At 51.0% G+C, this 21,252-nt stretch overlaps 1 protein-coding gene across 2 annotated transcripts in view; it reads right to left on the bottom strand.

Annotated features, from left to right (window-relative positions):
• The window catches only part of LOC139257294 (zinc finger protein 436-like), a 92,656-nt gene that overhangs the window by 11,215 nt on the left and 60,189 nt on the right, over positions 1-21,252 (bottom strand). Inside the window, exon 2 of one of the 2 annotated variants that reach the window (XM_070874430.1) lies at positions 3,805-3,993. The exons of the other annotated variant lie outside the window; for it this stretch is intronic. The gene's annotated coding sequence lies outside the window, so the exon portion shown is untranslated. The remainder of the gene's footprint in view (positions 1-3,804; positions 3,994-21,252) is intronic. 2 annotated transcript variants of the gene reach the window in all.

Consider the following 21,252-nt stretch of genomic DNA (forward strand, 5'->3'; position numbering starts at 1 on the left):
CAGAGAGGATGTTTCCACTGATGGGGGAGACTCGAACTAGAGGGCATGATCTTAGAATAAGGGGCCACCCATTTAAAACTGAGATGAGGAGGAATGTCTTCTCTCAAAGGGTTGTAAATCTGTGGAATTTGCTGCCTCAGAAAGCTGTGGAAGTTGGGTCATAGAAACATAGAAAATAGTTGCTGGAGTAGGCCATTCGGTGTTTTTGTGACTGGAAGGCTGTTTCCAGTGGGGTTCTGCAGGGCTCAGTGCTGGTTCCCTTGTTTTTTGTGGTATATATCAATGACTTCGACTTCAATGTTTGGTATGATTAAGAAGTTTGCAGGTGACACTAAAATAGGCTGTGTGTTTGAGAATTAAGAAGAAAGCTGCACACTGCAGGAAGCTATCAATGTACTGGTCAGGGGGGCAGTAAAGTGGCAAATGGAATTTAATCCGGATAAGTGTGAGGTAATGTATTTGGGGAGGTCTAACAAGGCAAGGGATTACACATTGAATGCTACAACACTGAAAATTGTAGAGGATCAAAGGGACCTTGGAGTGTAGGTCCACAGATCCCTGAAGGTGGCAGGCCAGGTCGATAAGGTGGTTAAGAAGGCACATGGAATACTTACCTTTATTAGTCGAGGCATGGAATACAAGAGTTGAGGTTATGCCTGAACTGGTTAGGCCGCAGTTGGAATACTGTGTGCAGTTCTGGTCACCACATTACAGGAAATATGTGATTGTACTGGAAAGGGTACAGAGGAGATTTACAAGAACTGGAGAATTTTGACTGTGAGGAAAGATTGGAGATACTGGGTCTGTTTTCTTTGGAACAGAGGACACTGAGGGGAGACTTGATGGAAATATATTAAATTATGAGGGGGCTGGATAGAGTGGTTAGGAAGGACCTGTTTCCCTTGGCAGAGGGGTCAACAAGGGGGCACAGATTTAAAGTAATTTGTTCAGAGGAGATACGAAGGGAAATTGCTTCACCCAGAGGTTTGTGGGGGTCTGGAACTCACTGTCTGAAAGGGTGGTCGAGGCTGAAACCCTCACCACATTTGAAAAATACTTGGATGTGCACTTAAAGTGACATCACCTACAGGGCTACGGACTGAGAGCTGGAGAGTGGGGTTCGGCTGGATAGCTGTTTGTCACCCGCTTCGGACACGGTGCGCTGAAATGGTCTCCTGCCATGCTGTAAATTCCGATGATTTTATGATTAATGACCTAGATGAAGGGACCGAGTGTAATGTATCCAAATTTGCTGATGATACAAAACTCGGTGGGACGGTAAGCCGTGAGAACACAAGAGTCTGCAAGATATATATAGATAGACTATGAGTGGGCAGGAAGGTGGCGTCTGGAGTATAATGTAGGGAAATGTGAGGTTATTCACTTTGGACGGAACAACAGAAAAACAGAATATCTTTTAAATGATGAGAAACTTTTAAACGTCGGTGTTGAGAGAGATTTGGGGTGTCCTTGTGCAAGACACACAGAAAGTGACCATGCAGGTACGCAAGCAATAAGGCAGGCACATGGTTTGTCCTTTATTGCAAGGATTTGGAGTATAAGAGTAAGGAGGTCTTGCTACAATTGTACAGGGCCTTGGTGAGACCACACCTGGAGGACTGGGCACAGTTTTGTTCTCCTTATCTAAGGAAGGAAACACTTTCCTTGGAGACGGTGCAACAAAGGTTCACAAGATTGATTCCTGGGATGAGAGGGCTGTCTGATGATGAGATATTGTGTAGAATGGGCCTATACACACTCGAGTTTAGAATAATGAGGTGTGATCTCATTACAAATACAAGGTTCTGAAGGTGACTGACAGGTTCGATGCTGAGAGGTTGATTCCCCTGGCTGGACTGTCTAGAACTAGGGGGCACAGTCTCAGGATAAGGGGTCGGCCATTTAAGACAGAGATGAGGAGGAATTTCTTCACTCAGAGGGTTGTGAATCTTTGTCATTCTCTTCCCCAGAGGGCTGTGGACGCTCAGTCTATTCAAGGTTGAGATAGATAGATTTTTGTATGTTAAGGGAATCAAGAGAAACAGAGATCAGGCGGGAAAGTGGAGTTGAGGGCGATGATCAGCCATGATCTCATTGAATGGCGGAGCAGACTCGAGGGATCTTATGGCCTACTCTTGCTCCTATTTCTTATGTTGATATCCAGGGGGCTCTAGATTTATTAGTCCCACCCTTTTTCTTGAAGGTAACATAATTCCTCTGAACCCTCATTATCTCATCCTTGAATACCTCCCACTGCTCTGAGACGTGTTTTAACTTCAACATAAGAACATAAGATTTCAGAGCAGGAGTATGCCAGTCGACCCCTCGAGCCTGCTCTGCCATTCAATGAGATCATGGCTGATCTTCTACCTCAACTCCACTTTCCTGCACTATTCCATATCCCTTCATTCCCTTAATATACAAAAATCTGTCGATCTCTGTCTTGAATAGACTCAGAGACAGAGCCTCCACAGCCCTCTGGGGTAGAGAATTACAAAGGTTAATGAGTGAATATGTTTCTGCTGATCTCAGTCCTAAATGGCCATCCCCTTATTTTGAGACTCTGACCCCTGATTCTAGACTCCTCAGCCAGAGGAAACATTCTCCCTGAATCTATCCGGTCACACCTTGAAAGAATTTTGTATGTTTCAATGAGATCACCTCTCATTCTTCTAAACTCGAGAGTATACATGCCTAGTCTACTCAATCTCTCCTCATAGGACAATCCTCCCATCCCAGGAATTCAGTTTGGTGAACCTTCATTGCCATCTTCAATAGCAAGTACATCCTTCCTTAGGTAAGCAATCAAAACTGTACACAATACTCCAGGTGTAGTCTCAGCAGGGCCCTATTTAATTGCAGTAAGACGTCTTTACTCTTGTACTCAAATTCTCTTGTTATTAATCCATTTGCTTTCTTCGTTGCTTGCTGTGCCTGCATATTAACTTTCAGTGATTGGTGTACAAGGACACCAAGGTCCATCTGAACACAAGCATTTCCCAATCTCTTACCATTTCCAGTATCTGTTTCCAGTCCACTTTGGCGAAACCATATCTCAGGTTAGTAAAATTGGCTTTTCCCCAATTGAGAACTTTTATTCCTGGTCTATCTTAGTCCTTTTCCATAACTACCGTAATTCTAACTGAATTATCATCACTAGCACCAAAATGCTGTCCCACTGATACCCCTTCCACCTGCCCAGCATCAGTTCCTAATACTAAGTCCAGAACTTACCCCTCTCTTGTTGGGCTTGCTACGTACAGGCTAAAAGGTTCTGCTGGTTGCTGACCCCTCTGTGAAGGGAAATAGGTACTTCCTCTCCACTCTATCTAGGCCCCTCATAATTTTATACACCTCATTAAGGTCTCCCCTCAGCTTCCTCTGTTCCAAAGAAAATATACTATTAAGAGTGTTGGTGGGCTGGAGGAGGTTTCAGAGATAGGGAAGGGTGAGACCCTGGAGTGATTTGAACAAGAGGATGCGTATTTTAAAGGCTGATACCACCAGCCATCTCGCCCAGCACAGAATGTCACTCACTACCAACAGGAAGGATGTTACTTTAACTACTACAAATGCATAATGCGGGGAAATCAATCTCTGTCCCTTTAACTAACAGCGACATGGAAAGAGGGAAATGAATGACCTTTGAAGACCTGGTCCACTTGGTACTGAAGGGTCTGAGACTGAAAATAGGAACTCCAGGAAAACAAAATACTGACAGATGTTAAACTGTTTTGTTGACAAAAGAAATCTCGATTTAACTTGAAAAGATGAATATTTTAACAGGGGTTCACACAGACTCACCTGATAGGCCGACTCAGGATCCACCCCTCAAGCACCGCGATTGGTTGCAGAACACGCTGCACCCTGGGCCCTCCGGCCTCTGACCTCTCTTCCTGTTGGTTCCCAGGGCAATCAATCACCACTCACCAACATTACACTGGCACATTAAATTGAGGGGCTCGGAGGATGAAATAAAATGAGGCCGTGAATCTGAGTTAAGAAACAAAATTAGAAAAGCATGATTAAGTGAACGAGGAGAGCCAATGTAAGCTAAAGGGTACAATCCTAAAGGGGGTACATGAACAGTGAGACCTGCGGGTATATGTGCACAAATTGCTGAAGGTGGCAGGACAGGTTGAGAAAGCAGTTAAAAAAACTCACAGGATCCTGGGCATCACAGAGTACAAAAGCAAGGAGGTTATGATGAACCTTTATAAAACACTGGTTCGGTCTCAACTGGAGCATTGTGTCAAATTCTGGGCACCGCACATTAGGATGTGATGGCCTTCTAGGGGATGCAGAAAAGATTGACAACAATGATTCACGAGATGAGGGACTTCAGTTCCGTGGATTGACTGGAGAAACTGGGGTTGTTCTCCTTGGAGCAGAGAAGGTTGAGAGGAGAATTGGTCGAGGTGTTCAAAATTATGAGGGGTCCGGACAGAGTAGATCGAGAGATACATTTCCCATTGGTGGAAGGCTCAATAACCAGAGGAGACGGATTAAAGGTGATTGAAAGAAGAACCAAAGGCGACGTAAGAAAAATCTATTTTACGCAGAGTGGTTAGGATCCAGAAAGCACGGCCTGAAAGGGTGGTGGAGGCAGACTCAATCACAGCTTTCTAAAGGGAGTTGGATAAGTATCTGAAAGAAAACATTTGCAGGGCCGTGGCAAAGGGCGGGACAGTGGGACTAGCTGGGAGCCGGCAAGGGCTCGACGGGCCGAATGGCCTTCCGTGCTGTAACCATTCTCTGATTGTGTGAGCAGAACCACTCTGTTCCCTGACTCAATCTAAAGCCTTCCTTATTGTGAGCACCTCTGTTAAACCTGTCTACCTCAGCCTTAAATATATTAAATGACCCAACCTCCACAGCTCTCTGGGACAGAGAATTCCGCAGATTTATAAACCTCAGAGAGAAGCAATTCCTCCTCATCGCAGTTTTAAATGAGCGGCCCCTTCTTTTTAGTCTATAACCCTAGTTTTAGTTTCCTCTATAAGTGGAAATATCCTCTCTGCATCCACCTTGTTCAGCCCCCTCATTATCTTAGTAGTTTAAATAAGATCAGCCCTCATTCTTCTAAACTCCAATGTGTACAGGCCCAACCTACTCTCACAAGTCAACCCCTTCATCTCCGGAATCAACCTGCATTCACGAGTTACCCTCCCTCTCCTCCTCTGAAGGTACTGACTCTGGCTGGGTACAGTTCTACACTCACTGGTTCCCCTCCCCTGAAGGTGCTGACTCTGGCTGGGTTCAGTTCTACACTCACTGGTTCCCCTCCAATGAAGGTACTGACTCTGGCTGGGTTCAGTTCTGTTGTAGAGAGTAGAAATATATATATAGAATTAGGCATTAGGCACCTGCTGGATATTTAAAACTCACATAAGCTTCAATGGACACACACATAAAATGGCTGCCCAGGCATGATGGGAAATCAGGTAGTCAAGCTGTGAACTGTTGAACGTTCACTGACCGAGCAATAACCCTGTGAGGCCCACTGTAGGAATGCCTGGGAAGACAGAGCTAAGAAGGAAACCATCTCCTGTGAACAAGGTCATAAACCAATTAATTCCCCAGGAAGAAAGATAAGAGGGAAACCATTTGCTGTAAACAAGGCTACAAAACCAATTATTTCTCCCAGATGAAAGAACTAGGGAGAGAACCTATAAAGTCATCGATCAGCCCAAGCTGACAATAACCGAATATATGGTTCCCTGGATACTAGGAGAATTCTATTGGGTTAAAAGAACCTATATGTAATCTATAATCGTTGTGATTGGCTTGTGTCCAGCCGTGATGGGCTGTGTAACTGTAGTAAACTGTTTTGTAACTGTTGTGAAACATATAAAGGTACATGTAACCCTTTGTTCTGTGGAGAGAAACCTGGATACGGTCCTGAGTTTTTCCTCCCCGCTGAGCGTTATTAAATGCCGCCAGGCGTTGGAACCGACTCTGAGTGTTGAGTGATTCTTCAGAGAAAACACTAACGCTAACAAGTTCTACAAAATTCAATCAAGCAGAGTCAGCATGGATTTATGAAGAGGAAGTCATGTTTGACAAATTTGCTGGAGTTCTTTGAGGATGTAACAAACAGGGTGGATAAAGGGGAACCAGTGGATGTGGTGTCTTTGGACTTCCAGAAGGCATTTGACAAGGTGCCACATAAAAGGTTACCGCGTAAGATAAAAGCTCACGGGGTTGGGGTAATATATTAGCATGGATAGAGGATTGGCTGACTAACAGAGAGTAGGGATAAATGGCTCATTCTCGGGTTGGCAACTAGTGGGGTGCCACAGGGATCAGTGCTTGGACCCCAAATATTTACAATCTATATTGACGACTTGGATGAAGGGACCGAGTGCAACATAACTAAGTTTGATAGTACAAAGATCGGAGGAAAAGCAACGTGCGAGGAGGACACAAAAAACCTGCAAAAGGACATAGACAAGTTAAGTGAGTGGGCAAAAAATTAGCAGATGGAGTATAATGTTGGAGAGTGCACCGTTATACACTTTGGCAGAAAAAAATGAAAGAACAATTTATTATTTAAAAGGAGAAAAATTGCATAGTGCTGCAGCACAGCGGGACCTGGGGGTCCTACCGCATGAAACATAAAAGGTTAGTCTGGAGGTACAGCAAGTGATCAGAAAGGCCATTGAAATCTTGGCCATTATTGCAAAGAGGATGGAAAATAAAAGCAGGGAAGTCTTGCTCCAGTTATACAGGGCATTGGTGAGGCCAGACCTGAAATACTGCGTGCAGTTTTGGTTTCCATATTAAAGAAAGGATATACTTGCTTTGGAGGCAGTTCAGAGAAGGATCACATGGTTGATTCCGGAGATAAGGGGGATGACTTATGAGGAAAGGTTGAGCAGGTTGGGCTTCTGGAATTCACTGGAATTCAGAAGAATGAGAAGTGAACTTAACGAATCATAAAAGATTACGAGGGGGCTTGACAAGGTGGATGCAGAGAGGATGTTTCCAATGATGGGGGAGACTAGAACTAGAGGGCATAATCTTAGAATAAGGGGCCGCCCATTTAAGACTGAGATGCGGAAGAATTTCTTCTGAGGGTTGTAAATCTGGAATTCGCAGCCTCAAAGAGCTGTGGAAGCTGAGTCATTGAATAAATTTAACAGATAGACAGTTTCTTAACCAATAAGGGAACAAGGGGTTATGGGGAGAGGGCAGGGAAACGGATCCTGAGTCCATGATCGGATCAGCCATGATCGTATTAAATGGCGGAGCAGGAGTGAGGGGCAGTATGGCCAACTCCTGCTCGTATATCTTATGTTATTATACTGACTCCGGCTGGGTTCAGTTCTACACTCACTGGTCCCCCTCCGCTGAAGGTACTGACTCTGGCTGGGTTCAGTTCTACACTCACTGGTTCCCCTCCCCTGAAGGTACTGACTCTGGCTGGGTACAGTTCTACACTCACTGGTTCCCCTCCCCTGAAGGTGCTGACTCTGGCTGGGTTCAGTTCTACACTCACTGGTTCCCCTCCTAGGAAGGTGCTGACTCTGGCTGGGTTCAGTTCTACACTCACTGGTCCCCCTCCGCTGAAGGTACTGACTCTGGCTGGGTTCAGTTCTACACTCACTGGTTCCCCTCCCCTGAAGGTACTGACTCTGGCTGGGTACAGTTCTACACTCACTGGTTCCCCTCCCCTGAAGGTGCTGACTCTGGCTGGGTTCAGTTCTACACTCATTGGTTCCCCTCCCCTGAAGGTACTGACTCTGTCTGGGTTCAGTTCTACACTCACTGGTTCCCCTCCCCTGAAGGTGCTGACTCTGGCTGGGTTGAGTTCTACACTCACCGGTTCCCCTCCTGTGAAGGTGCTGACTCTGGCTGGGTTCAGTTCTACACTCACTGGTTCCCCTCCCCTGAAGGTACTGACTCTGGCTGGGTTTAGTTCTACACTCACTGGTTCCCCTCCCCTGAAGGTGCTGACTCTGGCTGGGTTCAGTTCTACACTCACTGGTTCCCCTCCCCTGAAGGTGCTGACTCTGGCTGGGTTCAGTTCTACACTCACTGGTTCCCCTCCCCTGAAGTTGCTGACTCTGGCTGGGTTCAGTTCTACAATCACTGGTTCCCCTCCCCTGAAGGTGTTGACTCTGGCTGAGTTCAGTTCTACACTCACTGATTCCCCTCCACTGAAGGTACTGACTCTTGCTGGGTACAGTTCTACACTCACTAGTTCCGCTCCCCTGAAGGTGCTGACTCTGGCTGGGTTCAGTTCTACACTCACTGGTTCCCCTCCCCTGAAGGTACTGACTCTGGCTGGGTTCAGTTCGACACTCACTGGTTCCCCTCCCCTGAAGGTGTTGACTCTGGCTGAGTTCAGTTCTACACTCACTGATTCCCCTCCCCTGAAGGTACTGACTCTTGCTGGGTACAGTTCTACACTCACTGGTTCCGCTCATCTGAAGGTACTGACTCTGTCTGCGTTCAATTCTACACTCACTGGTTCCACTCCGCTGAAAGTACTGACTCTGGCTGGGTACAGTTCTACACTCACTGGTTCCCCTCCCCTGAAGCGACTGACTCTGGCTGGGTACAGTTCGAGACTCATTGGTTCCCCTCCCCTGAAGGGACTGACTCTGGCTGGGTTCAGTTCTACACTCATTGGTTCACCTCCCCTGAAGGTGCTGACTCTGGCTGGGTTCAGTTCTACACTCACTGGTTCCTCTCCCCTGAAGGTGCTGACTCTGGCTGGGTTCAGTTCTACACTCACTGGTTCCTCTCCCCTGAAGGTGCTGACTCTGGCTGGGTTTAGTTCGACACTCACTGTTTCCCCTCCCCTGAAGGTACTGACTCTGGCTGGGTTCAGTTCGACACTCACTGGTTCCCCTCCCCTGAAGGTACTGACTCTGGCTGCGTGCAGTTCTACACTCACTGGTTCCCCTCCCCTGAAGGTGTTGACTCTGGCTGAGTTCAGTTCTATACCCACTGATTCCCCTCCCCTGAAGGTACTGACTCTGGCTGGGTACAGTTCTACACTCACTAGTTCCCCTCCCCTGAAGGTGCTGATTCTGGCTGGGTTCAGGTCTACACTCACTGATTCCCCTCCCCTGAAGGTACTGACTCTGGCTGGGTTCAGTTCGACACTCACTGGTTCCCCTCATCTGAAGGTACTGACTCTGTCTGGGTTCAATTCTACACTCACTGGTTCCCCTCCCCTGAAGCGACTGACTCTGGCTGGGTACAGTTCTATATTCATTGGTTCCCCTCCCCTGAAGGGACTGACTCTGGCTGGGTTCAGTTCTACACTCACTGATTCCACACCCCTGAAGGTACTGACTTTGGCTGGGTTCAGTTCTGCACTGATTGGTTCCCCTCCCCTGAAGGTACTGACTCTGTCTGGGTTCAGTTCCACACTCACTGTTTCCCCTCCCCTGAAGGTGTTGACTCTGGCTGGGTTTAGTTCTACACTCACTGGTTCCCCTCCCCTGAAGGTAATGACTCTGGCTGGGTTTAGTTCTACACTCACTGTTTCCCCTCCCCTGAAGGTACTGACTCTGGCTGGGTTCAGTTCTACACTCACTGGTTCCCCTCCCCTGAAGGTACTGACTCTGGCTGCGTGCAGTTCTACACTCACTAATTCCCCTCCCCTGAAAGTACTGACTCTCGCTGGCTACAGTTCTACACTCACTAGTTCCCCTCCCCTGAAGGGACTGACTCTGGCGGGGTTCAGTTCTACACTGACTGGTTCCCCTCCCCTGAAGGGACTGACTCTGGCTGGGTTCAGTTCTACACTCACTGGTTCCCCTCCCCTGAAGGTACTGACTCTGGCTGGGTTCAGTTCTACACTCACTGGTTCCCCTCCCCTGAAGGTGTTGACTCTGGCTGAGTTCAGTTCTACACTCACTGGTTCCCCTCATCTGAAGGTACTGACTCTGGCTGAGTTCAGTTCTACACTCACTGGTTCCCCTCATCTGAAGGTACTGACAATCGCTGGCTACAGTTCTACACTCACTAGTTCCCCTCCCCTGAAGGTGCTGACTCTGGCTGGGTTCAGTTCGACACTCACTGGTTCCCCTCATCTGAAGGTACTGACTCTGGCTGGGTTCAGTTCTACACTCATTGGTTCCCCTCCCCAGAAGGGACTGACTCTGGCTGGGTTCAGTTCTACACTCACTGGTTCCCCTTCCCTGAAGGTACTGACTCTGGCTGGGTACAGTTCTACACTCACTGGTTCCCCTCCCCTGGAGGTACTGACTCTGGCTGGGTTCACTTGTACATTCACTGGTTCCCCTCCACTGAAGGTACTGACTCTGACTGGGTTCACTTGTACACTCACTGGTTCCCCTCCCCTGGAGGTACTGACTCTGGCTGGGTACACTTGTACACTCACTGGTTCCCCTCCCCTGAAGGTACTCACTCTAGCTGGGTACAGTTCTACACTCACTGGTTCCCCTCCCATGGAGGTACTGACTCTGGCTGGGATCACTTGTACACTCACTGGTTCCCCTCCACTGAAGGTACTGACTCTGGCTGGGTTCAGTTCTACACTCACTGGTTCCACTCCCCTGAAGGTACTGAATCTGGCTGGGTTCAGTTCTGCACTCACTGGTTCCCCTTCCCTGAAGGTACTGACTCTGGCTGGGTACAGTTCTACACTCACTGGTTCCCCTCCCCTGGAGGTACTGACTCTGGCTGGGTTCACTTGTACATTCACTGGTTCCCCTCCACTGAAGGTACTGACTCTGGCTGGGTTCAGTTCTACACTCACTGGTTCCCCTCCCCTGGAGGTACTGACTCTGGCTGGGTTCACTTGTACATTCACTGGTTTCCCTCCACTGAAGGTACTGACTCTGGCTGGGTTCAGTTCTACACTCACTGGTTCCCCTCCCCTGAAGGTACTGACTCTGGCTGGGTTCAGTTCTACAATCACGAGTTCCCTTCCCCTGAAGGTACTGACTCTGGTTGGGTACAGTTCTACACTTACTGGTTCCCCTCCCCTGAAGGTGCTGACTCTGGCTGGGTTCAGTTCTACACTCACTGGTTCCCCTCCCCTGAAGGTACTGATTCTGGCTGGGTTCAGTTCTACACTCACTGGTTCCCTTCCCCTGCAGGTACTGACTCCGACTGGGTTAAGTTCTACACTCACTGGTTCCCCTCCACTGAAGGTACTGACTCTGGCTGGGGTCAGTTCTACACTCTCTGGGTTCCCCTCCTCTGAAGGTTGCTGACTCTGGCTGGGTTCAGTTCTACACTCACTGGTTCCCCTCCCCTGAAGTTACTGATTCTGGCTGGGTTCAGTTCTACACTCACTGGTTCCCTTCCCCTGCAGGTACTGACTCCGGCTGGGTTCAGTTCTACACTCACTGGTTCCCCTCCACTGAAGTTACTGACTCTGGCTGGGTTCAGTTCTACACTCACTGGTTCCCCTCCCCTGAAGGAACTGACTCTGGCTGGGTACAGTTCTACACTCATTGGTTCCCCTCCCCAGAAGGGACTGACTCTGGCTGGGTTCAGTTCTACACTCAATGGTTCCACTCCGCTGAAGGTACTGACTCTGGCTGGGTTCAGTTCTACACTCACTGGTTCCCCTCCCCTGAAGGGACTGACTCTGGCTGGGTTCAGTTCTACACTGACCGGTTTCCCTCCCCTGAAGGTACAGACTCTGGCTCGGTTCAGTTCTACACTCACTGGTTCCCCTCCCCTGAAAATACTGACTCTGGCTGGGTTCACTTGTACACTCACTGGTTCCCCTCCCCAAGAGGTACTGACTCTGGCTGGGTTCAATTCTACACTCACTGGTTCCCTTCCCCTGAAGGTACTGACTCTGGCTGGGTACAGTTCTACACTCACGGGTTCCCTTCCGCTGAAGGTACTGACTCTGGCTGGGTACAGTTCTACACTCACTGGTTCCCCTCTCCTGAAGGTGCTGACTCTGGCTGGGTTCAGTTCTACACTCACTGGTTCCCCTCCGCTGAAGTTACTGATTCTGGCTGGGTTCAGTTCCACACTCACTGGTTCCCTTCCCCTGAAGGTACTGACTCCGGCTGGGTTCAGTTCTACACTCACTGGTTTCCCTCCACTGAAGGTGCTGACTCTGGCTGGGTTGAGTTCTACACTCACCGGTTCCCCTCCTGTGAAGGTGCTGACTCTGGCTGGGTTCAGTTCTACACTCACTGGTTCCCCTCCCCTGAAGGTACTGACTCTGGCTGGGTTTAGTTCTACACTCACTGGTTCCCCTCCCCTGAAGGTGCTGACTCTGGCTGGGTTCAGTTCTACACTCACTGGTTCCCCTCCCCTGAAGGTGCTGACTCTGGCTGGGTTCAGTTCTACACTCACTGGTTCCCCTCCCCTGAAGTTGCTGACTCTGGCTGGGTTCAGTTCTACAATCACTGGTTCCCCTCCCCTGAAGGTGTTGACTCTGGCTGAGTTCAGTTCTACACTCACTGATTCCCCTCCACTGAAGGTACTGACTCTTGCTGGGTACAGTTCTACACTCACTAGTTCCGCTCCCCTGAAGGTGCTGACTCTGGCTGGGTTCAGTTCTACACTCACTGGTTCCCCTCCCCTGAAGGTACTGACTCTGGCTGGGTTCAGTTCGACACTCACTGGTTCCCCTCCCCTGAAGGTGTTGACTCTGGCTGAGTTCAGTTCTACACTCACTGATTCCCCTCCCCTGAAGGTACTGACTCTTGCTGGGTACAGTTCTACACTCACTGGTTCCGCTCATCTGAAGGTACTGACTCTGTCTGCGTTCAATTCTACACTCACTGGTTCCACTCCGCTGAAAGTACTGACTCTGGCTGGGTACAGTTCTACACTCACTGGTTCCCCTCCCCTGAAGCGACTGACTCTGGCTGGGTACAGTTCGAGACTCATTGGTTCCCCTCCCCTGAAGGGACTGACTCTGGCTGGGTTCAGTTCTACACTCATTGGTTCACCTCCCCTGAAGGTGCTGACTCTGGCTGGGTTCAGTTCTACACTCACTGGTTCCTCTCCCCTGAAGGTGCTGACTCTGGCTGGGTTCAGTTCTACACTCACTGGTTCCTCTCCCCTGAAGGTGCTGACTCTGGCTGGGTTTAGTTCGACACTCACTGTTTCCCCTCCCCTGAAGGTACTGACTCTGGCTGGGTTCAGTTCGACACTCACTGGTTCCCCTCCCCTGAAGGTACTGACTCTGGCTGCGTGCAGTTCTACACTCACTGGTTCCCCTCCCCTGAAGGTGTTGACTCTGGCTGAGTTCAGTTCTATACCCACTGATTCCCCTCCCCTGAAGGTACTGACTCTGGCTGGGTACAGTTCTACACTCACTAGTTCCCCTCCCCTGAAGGTGCTGATTCTGGCTGGGTTCAGGTCTACACTCACTGATTCCCCTCCCCTGAAGGTACTGACTCTGGCTGGGTTCAGTTCGACACTCACTGGTTCCCCTCATCTGAAGGTACTGACTCTGTCTGGGTTCAATTCTACACTCACTGGTTCCCCTCCCCTGAAGCGACTGACTCTGGCTGGGTACAGTTCTATATTCATTGGTTCCCCTCCCCTGAAGGGACTGACTCTGGCTGGGTTCAGTTCTACACTCACTGATTCCACACCCCTGAAGGTACTGACTTTGGCTGGGTTCAGTTCTGCACTGATTGGTTCCCCTCCCCTGAAGGTACTGACTCTGTCTGGGTTCAGTTCCACACTCACTGTTTCCCCTCCCCTGAAGGTGTTGACTCTGGCTGGGTTTAGTTCTACACTCACTGGTTCCCCTCCCCTGAAGGTAATGACTCTGGCTGGGTTTAGTTCTACACTCACTGTTTCCCCTCCCCTGAAGGTACTGACTCTGGCTGGGTTCAGTTCTACACTCACTGGTTCCCCTCCCCTGAAGGTACTGACTCTGGCTGCGTGCAGTTCTACACTCACTAATTCCCCTCCCCTGAAAGTACTGACTCTCGCTGGCTACAGTTCTACACTCACTAGTTCCCCTCCCCTGAAGGGACTGACTCTGGCGGGGTTCAGTTCTACACTGACTGGTTCCCCTCCCCTGAAGGGACTGACTCTGGCTGGGTTCAGTTCTACACTCACTGGTTCCCCTCCCCTGAAGGTACTGACTCTGGCTGGGTTCAGTTCTACACTCACTGGTTCCCCTCCCCTGAAGGTGTTGACTCTGGCTGAGTTCAGTTCTACACTCACTGGTTCCCCTCATCTGAAGGTACTGACTCTGGCTGAGTTCAGTTCTACACTCACTGGTTCCCCTCATCTGAAGGTACTGACAATCGCTGGCTACAGTTCTACACTCACTAGTTCCCCTCCCCTGAAGGTGCTGACTCTGGCTGGGTTCAGTTCGACACTCACTGGTTCCCCTCATCTGAAGGTACTGACTCTGGCTGGGTTCAGTTCTACACTCATTGGTTCCCCTCCCCAGAAGGGACTGACTCTGGCTGGGTTCAGTTCTACACTCACTGGTTCCCCTTCCCTGAAGGTACTGACTCTGGCTGGGTACAGTTCTACACTCACTGGTTCCCCTCCCCTGGAGGTACTGACTCTGGCTGGGTTCACTTGTACATTCACTGGTTCCCCTCCACTGAAGGTACTGACTCTGACTGGGTTCACTTGTACACTCACTGGTTCCCCTCCCCTGGAGGTACTGACTCTGGCTGGGTACACTTGTACACTCACTGGTTCCCCTCCCCTGAAGGTACTCACTCTAGCTGGGTACAGTTCTACACTCACTGGTTCCCCTCCCATGGAGGTACTGACTCTGGCTGGGATCACTTGTACACTCACTGGTTCCCCTCCACTGAAGGTACTGACTCTGGCTGGGTTCAGTTCTACACTCACTGGTTCCACTCCCCTGAAGGTACTGAATCTGGCTGGGTTCAGTTCTGCACTCACTGGTTCCCCTTCCCTGAAGGTACTGACTCTGGCTGGGTACAGTTCTACACTCACTGGTTCCCCTCCCCTGGAGGTACTGACTCTGGCTGGGTTCACTTGTACATTCACTGGTTCCCCTCCACTGAAGGTACTGACTCTGGCTGGGTTCAGTTCTACACTCACTGGTTCCCCTCCCCTGGAGGTACTGACTCTGGCTGGGTTCACTTGTACATTCACTGGTTTCCCTCCACTGAAGGTACTGACTCTGGCTGGGTTCAGTTCTACACTCACTGGTTCCCCTCCCCTGAAGGTACTGACTCTGGCTGGGTTCAGTTCTACAATCACGAGTTCCCTTCCCCTGAAGGTACTGACTCTGGTTGGGTACAGTTCTACACTTACTGGTTCCCCTCCCCTGAAGGTGCTGACTCTGGCTGGGTTCAGTTCTACACTCACTGGTTCCCCTCCCCTGAAGGTACTGATTCTGGCTGGGTTCAGTTCTACACTCACTGGTTCCCTTCCCCTGCAGGTACTGACTCCGACTGGGTTAAGTTCTACACTCACTGGTTCCCCTCCACTGAAGGTACTGACTCTGGCTGGGGTCAGTTCTACACTCTCTGGGTTCCCCTCCTCTGAAGGTTGCTGACTCTGGCTGGGTTCAGTTCTACACTCACTGGTTCCCCTCCCCTGAAGTTACTGATTCTGGCTGGGTTCAGTTCTACACTCACTGGTTCCCTTCCCCTGCAGGTACTGACTCCGGCTGGGTTCAGTTCTACACTCACTGGTTCCCCTCCACTGAAGTTACTGACTCTGGCTGGGTTCAGTTCTACACTCACTGGTTCCCCTCCCCTGAAGGAACTGACTCTGGCTGGGTACAGTTCTACACTCATTGGTTCCCCTCCCCAGAAGGGACTGACTCTGGCTGGGTTCAGTTCTACACTCAATGGTTCCACTCCGCTGAAGGTACTGACTCTGGCTGGGTTCAGTTCTACACTCACTGGTTCCCCTCCCCTGAAGGGACTGACTCTGGCTGGGTTCAGTTCTACACTGACCGGTTTCCCTCCCCTGAAGGTACAGACTCTGGCTCGGTTCAGTTCTACACTCACTGGTTCCCCTCCCCTGAAAATACTGACTCTGGCTGGGTTCACTTGTACACTCACTGGTTCCCCTCCCCAAGAGGTACTGACTCTGGCTGGGTTCAATTCTACACTCACTGGTTCCCTTCCCCTGAAGGTACTGACTCTGGCTGGGTACAGTTCTACACTCACGGGTTCCCTTCCGCTGAAGGTACTGACTCTGGCTGGGTACAGTTCTACACTCACTGGTTCCCCTCTCCTGAAGGTGCTGACTCTGGCTGGGTTCAGTTCTACACTCACTGGTTCCCCTCCGCTGAAGTTACTGATTCTGGCTGGGTTCAGTTCCACACTCACTGGTTCCCTTCCCCTGAAGGTACTGACTCCGGCTGGGTTCAGTTCTACACTCACTGGTTTCCCTCCACTGAAGTTACTGACTCTGGCTGGGTTCAGTTCTACATTCACTGGTTCCCCTCCCCTGAAGGTACTGACACAGGCTGGGTGCAGTTCTACACTCACTGGTTCCCCTCCCCTGAAGGTACTGACTCTGGCTGGGTTCAGTTCTACACTCACTGGTTCCACTTCCCTGAAGGGACTGACTCTGGCTGGGTACAGTTCTACACTCACTGGTTCCCCTCCCCTGGAGGTACTGACTCTGGCTGGGTTCACTTGCACACTCACTGGTTCCCCTCCACTGAAGGTACTGACTCTGGCTGGGTTCAGTTCTACATTCACTGGTTCCCCTCCCCTGAAGGTACTGACTCTGGCTGGGTTCAGTTCTGCACTCACTGGTTCCCCTCCCCTGAAGGTACTGACTCTGGCTGGGTTCAGTTCTACACTCACTGGTTCCGTTCCCCTGAAGGTACTGACTCTGGCTGGGTACAGTTCTACACTCACTGGTTCCCCTCCCCTGAAGGTGCTGACTGGCTGGGTTCAGTTCCACAGTCACAGGTTCACCTCCCCTGAAGGTACTGACTCTGGCTGGGTTCAGTTCTGCACTCACTGGTTCCCTTCCCCTGAAGGTACTGACTCTGGCTGGGTACAGTTCTACAATCACGGGTTCCCTTCACCTGAAGGTACTGACTCTGGTTGGGTACAGTTCTACACTCACTGGTTCCCCTCCCCTGAAGGTGCTGACTCTGGCTGGGTTCAGTTCTACACTCACTGGTTCCCCTCCCCTGAAGGTACTGACTCTGGCTGGGTTCAGTTCTACACTCACTGGTTCCCCTCCCCTCAAGGGACTGACTCTGGCTGGGTTCAGTTCTACACTCACTGGTTCCCCTCCTCTGAAGGTACTGACTCTGGCTGGGTTCAATTCTACACTCACTGGTTCCCTTCCCCTGAAGGTACTGACTCTGGCTGGGTACAGTTCTACACTCACGGGTTCCCTTGCGCTGAAGGTACTGACTCTGGCTGGGTACAGTTCTACACTCACTGGTTCGCCTCCCCTGAAGGTGCTGACTCTGGCTGGGTTCAGTTCTACACTCACTTGTTCCCTTCCCCTGAAGTTACTGATTCTGGCTGGGTTCAGTTCTACACTCACTGGTTCCCTTCCCCTGAAGGTACTGACTCCGGCTGGGTTCAGTTCTACACTCACTGGTTTCCCTCCACTGAAGTTACTGACTCTGGCTGGGTTCAGTTCTACATTCACTGGTTCCCCTCTTCTGAAGGTACTGACGCAGGCTGGGTACAGTTCTACACTGATTGGTTCCCCTCCCCAGAAGGGACTGACTCTGGCTGGGTACAGTTCTACACTCACTGGTTCCCCTCCCCTGAAGGAACTGACTCTGGCTGGGTACAGTTCTACACTGATTGGTTCCCCTCCCCAGAAGGGACTGACTCTGGCTGGATTCAGTTCTACACTCACTGGTTCCACTCCGCTGAAGGTACTGACTCTGGCTGGGTTCAGTTCTACACTCACTGGTTCCCCTCCTCTGAAGGTACTGACTCTGGCTGGTTTCAATTCTACACTCACTGGTTCCCTTCCCCTGAAGGTGCTGACTCTGGCTGGGTTCAGTTCTACACTCACTGGTTCCCCTCCCCTGAAGGTACTGATTCTGGCTGGGTTCAGTTCTACACTCACTGGTTCCCTTCCCCTGCAGGTACTGACTCCGACTGGGTTCAGTTCTACACTCACTGGTTCCCCTCCCCTGAAGGTACTGACTCTGGCTGGGTACAGTTCTACACTCACTTGTTCCCCTCCCCTGAAGGGACTGACTCTGGCTGGGGTCAGTTCTACACTCTCTGGGTTCCCCTCCTCTGAAGGTTGCTGACTCTGGCTGGGTTCAGTTCTACACTCACTGGTTCCCCTCCCCTGAAGTTACTGATTCTGGCTGGGTTCAGTTCTACACTCACTGGTTCCCTTCCCCTGCAGGTACTGACTCCGGCTGGGTTCAGTTCTACACTCACTGGTTCCCCTCCACTGAAGTTACTGACTCTGGCTGGGTTCAGTTCTACACTCACTGGTTCCCCTCCCCTGAAGGAACTGACTCTGGCTGGGGACAGTTCTACACTCATTGGTTCCCCTCCCCAGAAGGGACTGACTCTGGCTGGATTCAGTTCTACACTCACTGGTTCCACTCCGCTGAAGGTACTGACTCTGGCTGGGTTCAGTTCTACACTCACTGGTTCCCCTCCCCTCAAGGGACTGACTCTGGCTGGGTTCAGTTCTACACTCACTGGTTCCCCTCCTCTGAAGGTACTGACTCTGGCTGGGTTCAATTCTACACTCACTGGTTCCCTTCCCCTGAAAGTACTGACTCTGGCTGGGTACAGTTCTACACTCACGGGTTCCCTTGCGCTGAAGGTACTGACTCTGGCTGGGTACAGTTCTACACTCACTGGTTCGCCTCCCCTGAAGGTGCTGACTCTGGCTGGGTTCAGTTCTACACTCACTTGTTCCCCTCCCCTGAAGTTACTGATTCTGGCTGGGTTCAGTTCTACACTCACTGGTTCCCTTCCCCTGAAGGTACTGACTCCGGCTGGGTTCAGTTCTACACTCACTGGTTTCCCTCCCCTGAAGGTACTGACTCTGGCTGGGTACAGTTCTACACTCACTGGTTCCCCTCCCCTGAAGGTACTGACTCTGGCTGGGTACAGTTCTACACTGATTGGTTCCCCTCCCCAGAAGGGACTGACTCTGGCTGGGTACAGTTCTACACTCACTGGTTCCCCTCCCCTGAAGGAACTGACTCTGGCTGGGTACAGTTCTACACTGATTGGTTCCCCTCCCCAGAAGGGACTGACTCTGGCTGGGTTCAGTTCTACACTCACTGGTTCCACTCCGCTGAAGGTACTGACTCTGGCTGGGTTCAGTTCTACACTCACTGGTTCCCCTCCTCTGAAGGTACTGACTCTGGCTGGTTTCAATTCTACACTCACTGGTTCCCTTCCCCTGAAGGTGCTGACTCTGGCTGGGTTCAGTTCTACACTCACTGGTTCCCCTCCCCTGAAGGTACTGATTCTGGCTGGGTTCAGTTCTACACTCACTGGTTCCCTTCCCCTGCAGTTACTGACTCCGACTGGGTTCAGTTCTACACTCACTGGTTCCCCTCCCCTGAAGGTACTGACTCTGGCTGGGTACAGTTCTACACTCACTTGTTCCCCTCCCCTGAAGGGACTGACTCTGGCTGGGGTCAGTTCTACACTCTCTGGGTTCCCCTCCTCTGAAGGTTGCTGACTCTGGCTGGGTTCAGTTCTACACTCACTGGTTCCCCTCCCCTGAAGTTACTGATTCTGGCTGGGTTCAGTTCTACACTCACTGGTTCCCTTCCCCTGCAGGTACTGACTCCGGCTGGGTTCAGTTCTACACTCACTGGTTCCCCTCCACTGAAGTTACTGACTCTGGCTGGGTTCAGTTCTACACTCACTGGTTCCCCTCCCCTGAAGGAACTGACTCTGGCTGGGGACAGTTCTACACTCATTGGTTCCCCTCCCCAGAAGGGACTGACTCTGGCTGGGTTCAGTTCTACACTCACTGGTTCCACTCCGCTGAAGGTACTGACTCTGGCTGGGTTCAGTTCTACACTCACTGGTTCCCCTCCCCTGAAGGGACTGACTCTGGCTGGGTTCAGTTCTACACTGACCGGTTTCCCTCCCCTGAAGGTACAGACTCTGGCTCGGTTCAGTTCTACACTCACTGGTTCCCCTCCCCTGAAGGTACTGACTCTGGCTGGGTTCACTTGTACACTCACTGGTTCCCCTCCCCAAGAGGTACTGACTCTGGCTGGGTTCAATTCTACACTCACTGGTTCCCTTCCCCTGAAGGTACTGACTCTGGCTGGGTACAGTTCTACACTCACGGGTTCCCTTCCGCTGAAGGTACTGACTCTGGCTGGGTACAGTTCTACACTCACTGGTTCCCCTCCCCTGAAGGTGCTGACTCTGGCTGGGTTCAGTTCTACACTCACTGGTTCCCCTCCCCTGAAGTTACTGATTCTGGCTGTGTTCAGTTCCACACTCACTGGTTCCCTTCCCCTGAAGGTACTAACTCCGGCTGGGTTCAGTTCTACACTCACTGGTTTCCCTCCACTGAAGTTACTGACTCTGGCTGGGTTCAGTTCTACATTCACTGGTTCCCCTCCCCTGAAGGTACTGACACAGGCTGGGTGCAGTTCTACACTCACTGGTTCCCCTCCCCTGAAGGTACTGACTCTGGCTGGGTTCAGTTCTACACTCACTGGTTCCACTTCCCTGAAGGGACTGACTCTGGCTGGGTACAGTTCTACACTCACTGGTTCCCCTCCCCTGGAGGTACTGACTCTGGCTGGGTTCACTTGTACATTCACTGGTTCCCCTCTACTGAAGGTACTGACTCTGGCTGGGTTCAGTTCTACACTCACTGGTTCCCCTCCCCTGAAGGTACTGACTCTGGCTGGGTTCAGTTCGACACTCACTGGTTCCCCTCCCCTGAAGGTACTGACTCTGGCTGGGTACAGTTCTACACTAACTGGTTCCCCTCCCCTGGAGGTACTGACTCTGGCTGGGTTCACTTGTACACTCACTGGTTCCCCTCCACTGAAGGTACTGACTCTGGCTGGGTTCAGTTCTACATTCACTGGTTCCCCTCCCCTGAAGGTACTGACTCTGGCTGGGTTCAGTTCTGCACTCACTGGTTCCCCTCCCCTGAAGGTACTGACTCTGGCTGGGTTCAGTTCTACACTCACTGGTTCCGTTCCCCTGAAGGTACTGACTCTGGCTGGGTACAGTTCTACACTCACTGGTTCCCCTCCCCTGAAGGTGCTGACTGGCTGGGTTCAGTTCCACAGTCACAGGTTCACCTCCCCTGAAGGTACTGACTCTGGCTGGGTTCAGTTCTGCACTCACTGGTTCCCTTCCCCTGAAGGTACTGACTCTG

This window comes from Pristiophorus japonicus, unplaced genomic scaffold (assembly GCF_044704955.1).
Source record: "Pristiophorus japonicus isolate sPriJap1 unplaced genomic scaffold, sPriJap1.hap1 HAP1_SCAFFOLD_82, whole genome shotgun sequence".
Taxonomy (NCBI): Eukaryota; Metazoa; Chordata; class Chondrichthyes; family Pristiophoridae; genus Pristiophorus; species Pristiophorus japonicus.